At 44.6% G+C, this 15,175-nt stretch overlaps 1 long non-coding RNA gene across 1 annotated transcript; it reads right to left on the minus strand.

The window, feature by feature from the left end:
- Positions 1-5,788: 5,788 nt before the first annotated feature.
- LOC140734111 (uncharacterized) lies at positions 5,789-11,013 on the minus strand. The gene is made up of 3 exons (XR_012100477.1): positions 8,925-11,013; positions 8,337-8,431; positions 5,789-6,462 (listed from the first exon to the last, which is right to left on the minus strand). It is a non-coding gene; the product is annotated as an uncharacterized lncRNA (long non-coding RNA).
- Positions 11,014-15,175: the final 4,162 nt, after the last annotated feature.

Here is a 15,175-nt window from a genome sequence, read left to right on the forward strand (position 1 = left end):
TGTTCTTTAAAATCTGCATCTGACTAATCTCCAATTCTCTTCATGTGTTGTTATGCAGGCCAATGTTTAATGAAACTTCTGCAAAATATTCTGCTATATTTTACTACATTAAAGGAACTCTACAGGTAATACCCAAACATGTTTCAGTTTGGATGACTGGCAAGTGAACTTGGCATTAGGATTATCTTAACAGGAGGTAAATAAGTTCACCGAGGAATTTCCAGCACATCTATCAATGGTAAAGCAATGAAGTTCAAGATGACAGAGAGGCCAGAACTGTAGACATTGCACAGATGATGTGGCTGGAGGAGGTAAGATGGACCAGGTCAGGGTGTATATTTTAGTTGAAGCCAAAAACAAAGCAACAAGGGTCAGTGAAGGGGGTAAATAAGCCAGGATTTCAAAAGTGCTTGCCTTCCATTGGCCTGTTGTGTGAATCTGCGTGTGTCTAGTCGAGCTTGATTGTGATGCCCTCTTAATCGATGCGCCATAGAAAGCATTATGCTCATATGTCTAAAGGCAACTGCTCCATGTGTGAGAGTAAGAAACTGCAGAGAGTTGTGGAGACAGCTCAGCACATCACAGGAACCAGCCTCCCTGCTCTGGACGCTGTCTATCATTCTCATTAAAGCAGCCAGCATAATCAAGGACCCCACTCATCCTGGACACTCCCTCTTCTCCCTCTTCCATCAGACAAATGATACAAAAGCCTGAAGGCACCTAACACTGGGCTCAAGGACAGTTTCTATCCCACTGTTACCAGATACTTGAACAGACCTCTTGTACGAATGGACTCTTGGTCTCACAATCAACTGTACTCTGTTATGATCTTTCTCTGTAATGTTTACCTGCACTGTCCTTTTTCTTTAGCTTTTATATTTTATTCTGTATTGTTATTGTTTTACCTTCAGGTATTTCAGTGTGTTATATATTGATTTGATCTGTATGAGCAGTGTGCAAGGCAAGCTGTTCCCTATACCTTAAGGAGTTGAGTTTCAGGCCAAGACCCTTCGTCAGGGCTGGAAGAGGAGGGGAAAGTAGCCTGAATAAGATGGTGGGGTGAAGGGAAGGGGTACAGACTTGAAGGTGGTAGGTGAAGTCAGGTGAGGGGAAAGGACGTAGGGGAAGGGGATGAAGTGATAAGTTGGTAAATGGAAAAGGGCTGAAGAAAAAGGAATCTGATAGGAGAGGAGAGTGGACCATGGAAGGAAAGGAGGAGGGGCATCAGAGGGGGTGATAAGCAAGTGAGGAGATGAAGGGAGCCATAATGGGGAATGGTAAAGTGGAGAAGGGGGAGGGGAGAAATTACCAGAGCATGGAGAAATCGATGTAAATGCCATCAGGTTGGAGACTACCCATAGGGAATATGAGGTGTTGCTCCTCCAACCTCTGAGTGGCCTCAACATGGCAGTCGAAGAGGCCACGGTCCAACACGTTGTAATGGGAATGGGCAGTGGAATTAAAATGGTTGGCTGTGGGAAATCTTCCATCATCATGGACTCACCTTCACTACTGAGAAGGTGAGCAGGGCTCTGGGGAAACTCAGACACGGCAGAGCATTGGGATCGGACGGTGTGAACCCCAAGGTCCTGAAGGAGTGTGCTGAGTAGCTGTGGGGAGTTCTCCAGTGCATTCTCAAGCTGACTCTCAGCCTGGAAAGGGTCCCAACTGAGTGGAAAACATCACGTGTGGTCCCAGTACCAAAGAAGGGCTAACCCAAAGTCTTAAGTGGCTATAGTCCAGTGGCCCTGACCCCGCACGTTATGAAGACCCTAGAGAAGCTGGTCCTGGCTCACCGCTGACCCCTGGTCAGATCAGCCCTCGATCCCCTGCAGTTTGCCTACCAGAAACACATTGGAATCGACGATACCGCCATCTACCTAATGAACAGAGCCCGCCCCCATTTGGAGCAGCACTGTGAGGATCATGTTTTTTAATTTCTCAAGTGACTTCAATACGATACAGCCTTCATAGCTGGAGGAAAAACCCCTTTCAACGCACTTCCATTGTATTCTGTATAATGGACTACCTGACTGTCAGACCATAGTTTGTGGCCCTTCAGAGCTGTGTGTCAGTCATGGTTACAAGCAACACTGGGGCCCCTCAGGGGACTGTATTGGCTCCCTTCCTGTTTACCCTGTATACCTCGGACTTTAGATACAACACTGAGTCATGTCATCTGCAGAAATTCCCTGATGACTCAGCAATAGTTGGGTGTATGATGGGTGGATGAATACAGGACCCTGGTGGAGGACTTTGTCAAATGGTGCAAGCTGAATCATCTGCAGCTCAACATCAGTAGGACAAAGGGGATGGTGAAGGACCTTAGAAAGACTAAGTCTGCGCTGCTCCCTGTTACTATTACTGTTGAGGACGTGGATGTGGTGAGGACCCACAAGTACCTGGGGGTGCACCTGAACGACAGACTTGAGTGGAGCACCAACACACAGGCTGCGTACAAGAAGGGCCAGTCGCCTCCACTTCCTGAAGAGACTGAGGTATTTTGGAGTATGCAGGCCTCTCATTCACATGTTCTACCAGTCTATTGTCAGAACAATCTTCTATGTGGTGGTGTGCTGGGGCAATGGCATCAACATGGGTGATGCCAGCAGGCTCATGATGAGAAAGGCTGGCTCTGTTATAGGAGTCAAAATGGACACACTGGAGGAAATCCTGGCAATTCTGGACAATGTTTCTCACCCTCTGCATGCCACCTTGGCTGAACAGAGGAGCACTTTTAGTAATAGATTAAGACAACTGCGCTGCTCCAAAGAGCACTATGTGAGGTCATTCTTACCCTCAGTCATTAGGCTCTATAATGAGTCAACCTATAACCGGGGAAATAATGACCCCCTCCCCGGCTCCAGTTAGACTGCTTGAGGTAATTTATTTTTTATTCTTTCTTACTTCTCTTCTACTCTGTGTACTTGTAATGCTACTGTAATTTCCTTTGGGATCAATGAAGTATCTATCTATCTACCTATCTATATCAATATTGGCTTGCCCACGGAAGGCAAAGAGTTGTTGTAGGCGGGTCATATTCTGCATGGAGGTCGGTGACCAGTTGTGTGCCTCAGGGATCTGCTCTGGGACCCCTACTCTTCGTGATTTTTATAAATAACCTGGATGAGGAAGCGGAGGGGTGGGTTAGTAAATTTGCTGCTGACACCAAGGTTGGGGCTGTTGTGGATAGTGTGGAGGGCTGTCAGAGATTACAGCGGGACATTGATAGGATGCAAAACTGGACTGAGAAGTGGCAGATGGAGTTCAACCCAGATAAGTGTGAGGTGGTTCATTTTGGTAGGTCAAATATGATGGCAGAATATAGTATTAATGGTAAAACTCTTGGCAGTGTGAAGGATCAGAGGGATCTTGGGGTCCGAGTCCATAGGATGCTCAAAGCAGCTGCACAGGTTGACTCTGTGGTTAAGGAGGCATTTGGTGCACTGGCCTTCATCTACCGTGGGATTGAGTTTAAGAGTTGAGAGGTACTGCTACAGCTATATAGGACCCTGGTCCGATCCCACTTGGAGTACTGTGCTCAGTTCTGGTCACTTCACTATAGGAAGGATGTGGAAACTATAAAAAGGGTGTAGAGGAGATTTACAAGGATGTTGCCTAGATTGGGGAACATGCCTGATGAGAATAGATTGAGTGAACTTGGCCTTTTCTCCTTGTAGCGGCAGAGGATGAGAGGTGACCTGATAGAGCTGTATAAGATGATGAGAGGCATTGATCATGTGGATAGTCAGAGGCTTTTTCCCAGGGCTGAAATGGCTAATACAAGAGGGCACAGTTTGAAGGTGCTGGGGAGTAGATACAGAGGAGATGTCAGGGTTAAGTTTTTTACACAGAGAGTGGTGAGTGCGTGGAATGGGTTGCCGGCGATGGTGCTGGGGGCGTTTATGAGACTCCTGGATAGGTGCATGCAGCTTAGAAAAATAGAGGGCTATGGATAACCCTGGGTAATTTCTAAAGTAAGTACGTGTTCGGCACAGTATTGTGGGCTGAAGGTCATGTATTGTGCTGTAGGTTTTCTATATTTCTATGTTTCTATATTGCAGATGGAACAGAAGACCTTGAAAGATGTGTGCCCACAATACAAGTCTTCTTTACAAAAAAAAACATAGCTGGTATTTTAGAACAGCCTATTGACTCACACCATCCGGTTCAGGAACAGATTTCCCATCAACCATCAGTCTCTTGAACCAACAAGGGTAATTTCTCTCAACTTCACTCGCCCCATCACTGAACTGCTCCCACAACCTGTGGACTCACTTTCAAGAGCTCGTAAATGATACTTGGCACTTGACTGTGCCTGAGTAAGTAATCAGATTGCGTTAAACTGTTTCAGGATCCTGTAACGTGCTGGATTGTTTCTGTTGTTTTCCCCTGGCATTTTCTACATTTATCATTTTGAATTTGTTGGCCTTTTGTTGTGTATTTTTGATTTTTTTTGTGTGTTAACCACCTGGTCCTGTATTGCCACCAGGAACCCTTCTGTTTCTGGGAAGAGGTCTCCAACTCTGAGCCAGGCGTTCAACGCTTCCTTGTCGACAGCTGGTCTGATCAGATCATGGGGATGTCTTCTATGGAGGGTCGTGCTCTTCCATTGGTTAATTTTTCCTTCAGTGGTGATAATTTCTTCATTTAGCGGTGTCTACTTTTTATCAGACTTGCATATGCTCATGTGGAGTGCTGAATCCTGTTTTAGTTGATGAAAATATATCCTCAGAAGTCTTATCTGGCTGCTGTGTAGATTTTTAATGAGTGTTATTCCTCTTCCCCCTTCTGTCCTAGGTAGTGCTAATCTAAGTGCATTCAAGCGTACATAATGCTTTCTGAAATTTGTCATTTCAGTTCTTATTTTTCTTGGTAAATTTTCCGGATTGGTTTCGGACCAAGATATTATGCCAAAAGAATATGTTAATATGGGGATAACGAAAGTGTTTATTGCCTTTTGTTATATTTTTCCCGTGGAGCTCCGTTTGGCTCACTTTCTTAAGCCTTGAGTAAATTCTGGCTTAAGTCTTTCCTTTATCGCACTATGATCTATTTTCTTTGCTTGTTGATATCCCAGATACTTATATCTTTCATATCCATTCATCGGTTTTAGAGTATCCTGTTTCTCTGCTTTATATTCTATTAGTTCTTAATGTTTAATGTTCTGCATTTATCCAGTCTACAGTTCATGTTTATATCTTTTGAAAATAATTCTACTACATGAACTAATTGCTTTAGCTTTACAGATGAAGGAGCAATGAATTTCATAATAATAATTATTATTGATATTATTATTATTATTATTATTATGGGATTTTGTGCTATAAACTGTTGATGAAGTTTGCCCTTGTGACGTGTCAAGTAGGTACCGCAAGGCTCAGTGCTGAGACCCTAGTTGTTTACAATATATATTAATGATTTAGATGAGAGAATTAAATGCAGCATCTCCAAGTTTGCGGATGACACGAAGCTGGGCGGCGGTGTTAGCTGTGAGGAGGATACTAAGAGGATGCAGGGTGACTTGGATAGGTTAGGTGAGTGGGCAAATTCATGGCAGATGCAATTTAATGTGGATAAATGTGAGGTTATCCACTTTGGTTGCAAGAACAGGAAAACAGATTATTATCTGAATGGTGGCCGATTAGGAAAAGGGGAAATGCAACGAGACCTGGATGTCATTTGTTACGAACCCCGTAACTGGGTCACTTACCAGCAAAGATAGAGAGGTCCACTGAAATCTGATGGTACTATTTTTAAACGTTTTTATTTATAAAGGGGCACAAAAGCAAAGTTAATACAAACATTCAGATAACATACGTCATCAATACTCAATCTAAAGCGCGGGTATAGTAATAATCAACAATAAGAAGTAGCTCTATTGTTTGTCTAGGGGTAAAACTATTGTCCGATGGAAATATCAAAGTCTCTGGAGTTCATGCAGGCTTTTAGCCTTTCGGGGACCGCTGGGGTCTCACGTGTTGGAGAGAGAAAATAAACTTGCCAGCCTTTTGGACTCAAATCGTTGAATCGGGAACGTGGGTTCCCCGTTGTCAGTTCGAAGTCCTTTTCAGGGTTATCAGCCACTCGTTCCCCAGAGTAGGGGAATGAACCACACGTGGCTCCCGAACGGCTTCCCGTCCTCACGGGAGCGATGAGCGATGGTGTCTCCTTCTGGCGCGTCGCTGGGGTACTGCCTCCTGCAGTCCCCTTTTTATCGTGACTTGCAGAGTTGTAGATGTCAATCAAGGTAGACTGATACAATCCCCACCCCACATTGCCCGAGGGTGTCCATGTCCCTGATCGCTGGCACGTACTATAGAGTTGCAATTCACACAGGTGTCTCTAAGAACAATGGTCAAATCCGTTGCATTGTCTCTCATTTCCTGGGTCCAAGACCCGAATTAATAGCGATCTTGCGATTCTCAGGAAGGAGGGGGCTGGTATCATAACACCTCCCCTCTAAAAAAAAACGTTTTTTACCAGCGGTTAAAAACGGATTCGTACAGAGTCTTACAGGATTTTAGAATCTAACACAATACACAAGCTTTTCTTTTCACTACAGAGCTATACAGTCATACATTTAATTCAGCATCTAAACAGGTAACGATTACAGTGGCACTTCCTTTAATATTTTTCCCCTCTTGTACCTGACTAAAGGCTGGTAGCATCAGATTTCAACTTAACAGGCAGGTTCCAAGGGAGTTGTCTTTGTTATTCACATGCTTTGTCAAAATCCCGTACAGCCAGTTTTTCTATTTAAAAATGGTGCCCCCATTAACCGTCACCTTTTTTCCGGTGAGTTTCTACGGGAGGAACTCGAGTAGTTTGGCGGGGTAAACTCCAGTCCGCCTCATTCATAGGGGTTATTTTACCAACACTGGGTCCCAGACCTAGTTCATTTCCACCCAGTTCTTTAGTTTTAAGCAAATTGCTAGTTTTCTCTTCAGGACCCGTCATGCTATTAGTTTCCAATTTAAGATCTGCAAGCGATCCCTCTTTGTTCAAACAGCATTTCAAATTCGGCTGATTCACACCACACCCTTCGAGTACAAACCCCTGGGAACCTTTTCTTCCCACAATTACCAGGGTTAACCCTGTCTTCACTGAACCAAGTCTATCTGACCCAAAAGGATGGCCGTCTTGTTCAGCTGAATCAGATACCTCAGACCTTTTCTGAGCTCTGTGACTAGGTTCAGGACCACGTGCATCCCCGTCTTGGACACTCTCAAACGGGACATTGACCTCTTCCAGGCTTTCAATACCCGTACCTTTTTCAAATTCCAAATTCCCTTGCTCCTCCCAGCTACTCTCTGGGCAACTCCCTTCCGGAGTAAACTCAACCCCGCGGGCTGAAACAACCTCATCTGCCAACCCAGCAGACCTCTCCAAGGTAATGGCATCCTCTTCATCTAGGACTGCCCTCATCTCATTATCGGGAACACCTTTATAACTCGCAACTTTTTCAAACAGGTCTGCCAAACCAGACAGATCATCCATGTCCAACTCTGGACCTTTTAACAGCTTTATCTGTTTCTCATCTTTATTTCCTATCTCTAGGACCTTTCTCTTCGCTAAGGGCATATCTATCTCCTCTCCCTTACCCCCTTTCACTTTACTGCTCGTTTTACCACCCTCTAAACCCTCGTGGCACAGGGTCGGTAAAGACGTCTCGGCCAAATCAAAACTGCTCAATTTCAAACTGCTCCCGTTCTCAGCTGCCGATCTCGACAGGCTGCGAGTGACCGCGCATGCGGTATAGCTCGGGGACGCTAGGGGTGGGGCCTCAACACGCACCGGTCGGCGGGTCATAGTCATGGCTGACCAAACCTTACCCCCTGCTAAATCGTTCCCAAGAAGGATGTCCACGTCAGTTCTCAGGAATTCTGATGGCACCCCTATTTCAACTGATCCATACACCAGCTCACAATCCATAATGACCTTATGTAAGGACACCATTTCTATCCATTTTCCTATTCCCCTCAGGGCTACCTCTCCCGTCTGAGGTCCGAATTTTAACACGTTACCGCTAATCAATGATAGCTCCACCCCCGTGTCTCTCCAAATCCTTACGGGAATTGGTGGGTCCCCCTCCCTCAAAGACACGGTTCCATGTGACAGATAAATCTCAGACCCCTCTCGCACTCTGCCTACCCGGGACCCTCTTGTCGATTTTCTGATTACCACTGCACACCCGATAGGGACCACTGCTTTCCCTTTTTCTGGCTCCTTTATCGGAGCAAAGCACCTAGATGCAATATGTCCCCCCTTCCCACAATTAAAACAGGTTAAGCCCGGAAATCTCTGGCCGCCTGGCCTTTCCCCCTCCTCCTTACCACTAGCTCCTGGCGGGACCTCTGCCTCAGCCGACGGACTTTCTCGATCGTTCCCACGGTCTCTCGGGTAACTTTTTGGCGAGGAAAACTTTGTCCTGTGGGTTAGGGCATATTCATCTGCGAACCTAGCAATTTCTGAGATGGACTTATTCGGCTTCTCATTCAAATACATCCAGATCTCCTCCGGAACACACCCTTTAAATTCCTCAATCAGAAATAACTCCCTGAGACGCCCATGATCCTCGCCCACCGTTTCTGCGGTGCACCAACGGTCCAAGAGCACACCCTTCTCATAGGCAAACACGGTATACGTCTGATTCCACCCTTTTCGTAAATTTCTGAACCTTTGTCTATATGCTTCAGGTACTAGCTCGTAAAGTCCGGAGAATGGCCTCCTTTACTTTGGCATAATTCTCCGCTTCCCCCTCCTCGATGGACAATGCCGCATATGCTCGTTGTGCCTTCCCTTTTAACACACTTTGTAACAACGCCACCCACTGCTCTTTGGGCCACTTCTGATTCACTGCCACCTTTTCAAAAAGCAAGAAATAACTATCAACATCCGTCTCCTCGAACAGAGGTACTAACCTTAATTCCCGACTAACATTAAACCGCTCCTGTCGGTCTGACCCTTGATCCCTTCGCTCTTTCCTTAACTTCTCCATCTCCAAGTCATGTTTCCTCTGTTTCTCTGCCTCCTCATACTCCTTCTCCTTCTCAGCTCTTTCCTTCTTTTTCTCTCTCTCTGCTGCTTCCAGCTCTTTTAGCTGAAGTTCCCTTTTCACCTCTAACTCCTTTAGTTGGAACGCCTACTGAGTTGAAAAGGGGCACAAAAGTAAGGTTAATACAAACATTCAGATAATATACGTCATCAATACTCAATCTAAAGCGCGGGTATAGTAATAATCAACAATAAGAAGTAGCTCTATCGTTTGTCTAGGGGTAAAACTATTGTCCGATGGAAATATCAAAGTCTCTGGAGTTCATGCAGGCTTTTAGCCTTTCGGGGACCGCTGGGTCTCACGTGTTGGAGAGAGAAAATAAACTTGCCAGCCTTTTGGACTCAAATCGTTGAATCGGGAACGTGGGTTCCCCGTTGTCAGTTCGAAGTCCTTTTCAGGGTTATCAGCCACTCGTTCCCCAGAGTAGGGGAATGAACCACACGTGGCTCCCGAACGGCTTCCCGTCCTCACGGGAGCGATGAGCGATGGTGTCTCCTGCTGGTGCGTCGCTGGGGTACTGCCTCCTGCAGTCCCCTTTTTATCTTGACTTGCAGAGTTGTAGATGTCAATCAAGGTAGAGTGATACAATCCCCACCCCACATGGCCCGAGGGTGTCCATGTCCCTGATAGCTGGCACGTAGTATAGAGTCGCCATTCATACAGGTGTCTCTAAGAACAATGGTCAAATCCGTTGCATTGTCTCTCATTTCCTGGGTCCAAGACCCAAATTAATAGCGATCTTGCGATTCTCAGGAAGGAGGGGGCTGGTATCATAACACATTGTACACCAGTCATTGAAGGTGGGCATGCAGGTACAGCAGGCGGTGAAGAAGGCAAATGGTATGTTGGCATTCATAGCAAAAGGATTTGAGTACAGGAGCAGGGAGGTTCTACTACAGTTGTACAAGGCCTTGGTGAGACCGCGCCTAGAATATTGTGTGCAGTTTTGGTCCCCTAATCTAAGGAAAGACATACTTGCCATAGAGGAAGTTCACCAGATTGATTCCTGGGATGGCAGGACTTTCATATGAAGAAAAACTGGATCGACTAGGCTTATACTCAATGGAATTTAGAATATTGAGGGGAGATCTTATTGAAACGTATAAAATTCTAAAGGGATTGGACAGGCTAGATGCAGGAAGATTGTTTCCGATGTTGGGGAAGTCCAGAATGAGGGGGTCACAGTTTAAGGATAAAGGGGAAGCCTTTTAGGACCGAGATGAGGAAAAACTTCTTCACACAGAGAGTGGTGAATCTGTGGAATTATCTGCCACAGGAAACAGTTGAGGCCGGTTCATTGGCTATATTTAAGAGGAAGTTAGATATGGCCCTTGTGGCTAAAGGGATCAGGGGGTATGGAGAGAAAGCAGGTACAGGGTTCTGAGTTGGATGATCAGCCATGATCATACTGAATGGCGGTGCAGGCTCGAAGGGCCAAATGGCCTACCCCTGCACCTATTTTCTATGTTTCTATGTTTCTATGTCTGTCTTAAGTTCCGTTACTCAATAATATACACACATTATGAATGTGTTTACTTCTAATGACCTTTTCATGCGTGTCTTTCTTCTCTTAACTGCTTGAGTGGTCTCGCTTGTTAGTGGGCTGCTCCCCTGAGGAACACTCGCAGTAGTTGCTGCCTGTGGTGTTGATGGGCTACTTTCAACGCTGGCTGTACCTTTTCGGGTTTCCCGGTGCCTACCAGCTTATTCAGCAGTGCACGACTAGCGGTTTGCTTACTGTCATGCCCAGTGCTAGCTCCAGGCACGCCCTGGCGATCCCCGGGCAGCGGTTGTATCACTCTGTTCTGTACACATCTCTCCTTTTCTAAAGCAAAAGGGTATTGATTTTTATATCTACAGCCAGGATATAATTTCAGCCGCCCCGAACATGGAGAATACACACTGACCAGAGCACCGCCCAATCTGGGTACACACGTGCCTGGATTTGTTTCTGTTTCGAGCCACGATAGTATTTTATTTCCCACCTTCCCTGTGTAACTGCAGAACTCTGGGGAATTGCCCAATGGGGGACAGAAAACCTGTCACGGGTTACTATTATTGTATTTTAATTTTATCTCAGCTCAGGCTAGTAAAACCTGAGGTCTGGGCATAGCCAAGCACACTCATTTTCCAATTGCTAGAACTTTCGGACTACTTGAGTGGTGTTTAGTATTGTGGCTTTCTGAAGATTTACATAAATATTGCTGTGTAGGCCTATTGTGTGGTGACTTTGGGATGACACCAGCTGTAGATGTTACTATTGGGACAATGTATACCCTGTTCATGTTCCATAATCTTTCAATTTTCTCTTTTACTTCTGCATATTTCTAGGGTTTATCACTTATTCATGTCTGTATGTCACATGCGTTTGGAATGGCGATAGCTATTAAGTAAGTTGTTCTTGCTTGTTTATTATTATTATTTCTTTTTGAATTTGTACAGTTTGCTGTCTTTTGCAGACTGGTTGACCTCGGTCTTTCATGGATTCTATGATGGTGATAATCAGCATATAGGAGGGAGAAAGAAAATCTGGCTGAGTGGTGCCAGAGCAACAACCTTTTACTCAAAGTCAGCAAGATCAAGGAGCTGTTTATTGATTTCAAGGGAAGGAAACCGAAGCTAGTCCTCATCATTGTTATAAATCTACTTTGAACTTTGAAAATTTTAAAAAAACCTGCAGACGCTGGAAATCTGAAATAAAATCAGGAAATACAGGGGCTTCCCAACTTACGAATGAGCTGACATGAAAATTTGACTTTATATAAATTCTCTCACATGTTCTTAAAGCATTCTTCAAGCTAGAATAATATTAAAGCATTATGTCATTCATAAATGACTTGGTGACAGTATATATTCCAATGGCTTAATCACAGGCAGTGTTAGTGTGATTATTCAATGAAATGAAAGACATTGTGAGTGTATGTACACCAGTTAATCTTGAGTACTAGAGAAAATGGGCATTCCTGATTTGTGGAGGTGTCAACAACAGACCGTTTATCTGGCATCTGGTATGTACTTGAAACAGCCATTAGCATCTCAGGATAATCCGGTGCAGCCCAATGTCTAAAGATTCTGCAGGGTACTTGAAGGTTCTTCATTCAATCAGGCTTCTCTTTCTCAATAAATATCTATGTAATTGATCAAATATCCCAATACTGAAGGCAGAAAATTTTTATCAAAACAACTTTCAACCCGTGACAAATAGAAACTTTGTGTTAAGATTGTTTTTCATCTGAAGTACTTTAACTTGATATGCATGACTGAGCAAATGCTATGGATTAAGGATGAATCATTGATGTGGTTTGGGCTTTAGAAAGGCTTTCTGATAGCATTAATCACAAAGTCTTTTTTACATGCTGATAAGGTGCACAGTTCTTTAGACATTGGGCTGCACAGGATTAGTCCTGGGTCCTGCGGCAGAAACCTTTCTGTACCTATTGTAACCAGGAGCCACAGGGAGGCAGGGGCTGGATTATAAATGCATCCGATCCCCCACAGAGGGTCTCAGCCAGTTCTGGGTGCAATGAAAGCTTACCAGCATTCATTCAGATCTAAAGAGATTAACAGAAAAGTCTGCAGGGGCCAAGTCACAAATACTTATAACACAACTTCCCAAACCCCTCGCATCCATGGTACCTGTCCAAACCTTTCTGAAGTGTTGCAGTTGAACCCACATCTAGTACTTCTGCTCAAAGCTAATTCCACACTCGCATCACCCTCTGAGTGAAGTTGCCCCTCGAATTCCCCTTAAATTTAACCTTTCGCCCTAAACCTATGACTTCTACGCATAACCTCTTCTCGGGCTTCCAGCCGGATCAAGGTGTCTATTTTAACTAATGTTTCAAAGACAAACTCCACCATCTTTATCAGGGATGATGCCTGGGTATGTTTAGTCCGGTTGTATATATACTCAACTCCTGTCGTCCATCCCTCCTGATTGGTTAATCCTCTACCAATCGGGTTTCCGCTGCCCCACCTTGTTTAAAATCATATTCCAGTTCTTACCTGGAGCGAGATCTTCACCTTTGTTGAAATTCTTATTCTCTAGTCTTATTTTAATGGCTTCATTCACCAGGCGACCTCTAGTTCTACTGTCACCCAGCCTCAGGGTAAAAAGTATACATGTATTTATCCTATCTATACCCCTCATAGTTTTGTATACTGCTGTATGATCTCCCCTCATTGTCCTGTGCTCTAGGGAATACAGTCCTGCCTGCTGAACCTATCCCTGTGACTCAGTTCTTCAAGGCCTGGCAACATATTTATAATTATTTTTTCTGTACTCTTTCAATCTTATTTATGTCTTTCTTGTATATAAGTGACCAGAGCTGTACACAATACTCCAAATCTTGCCTCACCAACGTCTTATACAACTTCAAAATCACATCCCAATTCCTGTCACTCAATACCTTGATGGCCAATGTGACAAAGGCTCTCTTTATGACTCTAGCTACATGCGATGTCAGGTTCAAGGAATTATGAATCTGTATTCCTCGGTCCTTTTGTTCTACTACATGCTTCAGTGCCCTATCATTGGTTTGTCCTGCCAAAGCGCAATACCTCACACTTGTTTGCATTAAATTCCATCTGACATGTTTCAGCCTGCTCTCCCATCTTGACCAGATCATTTTGCAAGCTTTGTCAGCCTTCCTCATTGTCTAGTACTCCCCCAGTATCGGGGTCATGCACAGATTTGCTGATCCAAGTTGTGTGGAATGCCCCAGAAAAGATTCAAATCATCCAAGAACCTGAAAACCTGCCAGTTCCTCAGCCACTCATTCATCTGTACTATCATCCTATTCCTGCCCTGACTAGCACATGGCCCTGGGAGTAATCCAGCGATTATTACCTCAGAGGTCCTACTCTTCAACCTCTTTCCAAATTCCCTAATCTCACCATGCAGGACCTCTTCCCCCTTTCTACCTATGTCATTGGTGCCAACGTGCCCCATAACCTCTGGCTGCTCACTCTCCTTCTTGAGAATATTTTACAGCCACTCCGGGGCATTCTTGATCCTAGCACCTGAGATGTAACACACCATCCTGCCAACTTTTTCATGGCCACAGAATCTCCTGTCCATTACCCTATTGAATCTTCTATCATTATCATTCTACCTGACCTTACCCTTCCCTGCTGAGCCTCAGAGCCGGCCACAGGGCCACAGGCCTGGCTGCTGCTCTTGTGCCCTGATAGGTCATTCCTCTCAGCAGGGGTATACTTGATGATGAAGGGAATTGGCACAGGGAAACACTGCACTGACTGTTTACTCCCCTTCCTTTTCCTGGTGGACACCCATCTCCTATCTGAAGCCTCCATTCTGAGTGTGACCACCTCAGTAGAAGTCTCACCTTTGAGGTTTTCAGTCTCCCTGGTGGCCCAGAGTACATCCAGCTCCATCTCCAGTCCCTAGACCTTGTCAGTCAGGAGCTGAAGTTGGTGTACTTCCTGCAGATGTAGTCATCAGGGAGACAGTTAGGTACCCTGCAAACCCACATTTTACAGGAGGAGCTTTCCACTGATTTGACTACCATCCTACCTACACTTGTTTTACCTTTGGATCTAACATCTTCAGCTTAAGACCTACAATCAACTGAATTATTTCAATTACTCAACACCCTTAGCCTCAACCTGTTTTCACCAAAGCCTGTTAAGTTACATGGAGAATTACATGGTTATTTCTCAAGGTACCCATGTCCCATCAGCTGCAGGATTATAAGCAGTATAGAATATGCCAAGGAACACGCACTGACGTAAACTTCTTTGTTATGCCATGAAAAAGGAAGCAATCATTTCAGGCTGAAGTGTATAGAAACATTTTTCTGCAAGGCTGTTGAATCTGTAAAATTCTCTATCCCAAAATGTTATGTTTTGTAACATTGCAATCTTGTTTGTGTTCACTTTCATTCCTGACTGCAATTCAATTGTGTCTCTGGCTGCTTTCTCCACTGATACATCAATTTCAACTGCTCTTTAATTGTAAGTTATGCTTCAGTTAGGAGCCATTTTTGAATGCTTTCTTGTAAGATTCCACAAACTAAATGATTTCTCAGTGCATCATTAAGCCCGTCACTGAACTGACAATGCTCAGACTATTTCTTCAGTTCAACCATGTACACT

This window comes from Hemitrygon akajei, chromosome 10 (genome assembly GCF_048418815.1).
Source record: "Hemitrygon akajei chromosome 10, sHemAka1.3, whole genome shotgun sequence".
NCBI classification, from domain to species: domain Eukaryota; kingdom Metazoa; phylum Chordata; class Chondrichthyes; order Myliobatiformes; family Dasyatidae; genus Hemitrygon; species Hemitrygon akajei.